Genomic DNA, 1,858 nt, shown 5'->3' with positions numbered 1-1,858 from the left:
CCGTGCTGGTTCCGCTGATCGTCAGATCAACATCGTCTTCGGAAGCGTTGATGGCATCATCGACTGCGATGGCAGCGATCGACAGACTTGGTGCACCCGTGTCCTTGTTCGCTGTCTGTTGGGTCGCTGTTCCGGTGTTACCCACCGCATCGGTCTGTGTGGCGTCCACCATGATCACGTTCAGACCATCGGCAATACCTGACGCATCGAACACGGCGTTCCAGCTGCCGCCCGCTGTACACGACACGTCCTGGCTGGCTGGTGTCGCACCTGCCACGCTCACGCTTACATCCCCATCACCCACCGAGCACACACCACCCACTGGGTAAGCGTCCGCATTGGCACTGGTCGCCAGCACCAACGATGCGATGGATAGTGTCGGCGCTACCGGGTCGTAGGCGATGGTGCGCGTCACTTCAGTCGCCGCATTGCCCGCAGCGTCGCTGACGTTCACCGACACCACCTCACTGGGGTCGAAGTTCTGTATGTCCACGGCCGGTACACTGACCGACCAGGTGTTGCCACTTACCGTGGTCGTGTAGTCCGTACCGTTGACCGACACGGTGATCGTCTGGCCATCTTCAATGTCCGTCGTTGACCCGTCGATCGTCAGATCCGCATCGTCTTCGGATGCATTGATCGCATCGTCGGTTGCAATCGCGTTGAGTGCGATTGTTGGCGTTGTCGTTTGCAGCGTGACCGTCTCGGAGGGCACACTCTCGGTGTTGCCGGCCGGGTCTACCGCACTCACATCAATCGTCAACGGACCATCGTCCAGGCCCGACACATCAATGCCCGTCAGTGACCACGCACCAGCCACCGCCGTCGTCGTCAGCTGGATTGGTGTGTTCACACCGTCATCGATCGTGACCGTAACCGTGCTGCCTGTTTCAGCTGCACCGTCCAGGGTCATGCCGGTTGACTCGGCGATGTTGATCACATCATCGGTTTCAATCGGTGTGGTCAGACTCGGTGCCGGCAAGCCGGTGTCCAGTTCGACATTCAGTGTCGGCGACTGGCCACTTTCGTTACCCACGCCATCGGTGAACGTGTAGCTGGCGCTCTGAGTTCCTTCACTCAAGGTCACGCCACTGAACGTTGCGCTTCCATCGCCAGACACGGTGGTCGTGCCACTGGCCACACCGTCGAGATAGATCGTCGCAGTCTGGCCTGCTGTTCCAGACCCGGCAGGCACTGTAAAGGTCGCACTGGAAAGGTTCGTCAGATTGTCGGTATCGCTGTCACCGCTGTCGCTGCTTGTGGCAAGATCAAGTGCAGAAGCTGGAGCAGACGGAGCCGTTGTATCGATGACCAGCTCATCTGTTGAGCCTTCACCCGTGGTGTTACCCGCCGCATCAGTGACTTCAACCGCCACATCAAACGTGCCTTCCGGCAGCTCGTTACCCGAAGGAATGGTCAGAGTCCAGGTACCCCCACTGACAACAAGGTTCCCATCACCGTCGGTGTAGGTCTCACCGTTGACCGTCACACTCAAACTCTCGCCAGCACCCAGCGTGACCGTACCGGTCAACGTCGGCGTGTCGTCATTCGTCGACAGTGCCGTCAAGGTCGGCGCACCCGGCGGCGTCGGATCGTAGCTGATGGTTCGACTGCCCTGACCCGCCGGCAAGCCTGCCAGTGTATTCGCGTCAGCCCGTGATCGTCTCGGAGGCATCAAACGCCTGTTACCGCAGCGGTCGGCACAAGCACTGACCATGCATTGCCTGTAATCGTCGATGTGTAGTCAGTACCGTTCACCGATACCGTCACCGTCTGACCGTCTTCGATGTCCGTGCTGGTTCCGCTGATCGTCAGATCAACATCGTCTTCGGAAGCGTTGATGGCATCATCGACTGCG

The sequence above is a fragment of the Syngnathus floridae genome, unplaced genomic scaffold (assembly GCF_059516105.1).
Source record: "Syngnathus floridae isolate MCC-2025c unplaced genomic scaffold, RoL_Sflo_1.0 HiC_scaffold_347, whole genome shotgun sequence".
NCBI lineage: Eukaryota > Metazoa > Chordata > Actinopteri > Syngnathiformes > Syngnathidae > Syngnathus > Syngnathus floridae.
This window is presented reverse-complemented; position numbering follows the sequence as displayed.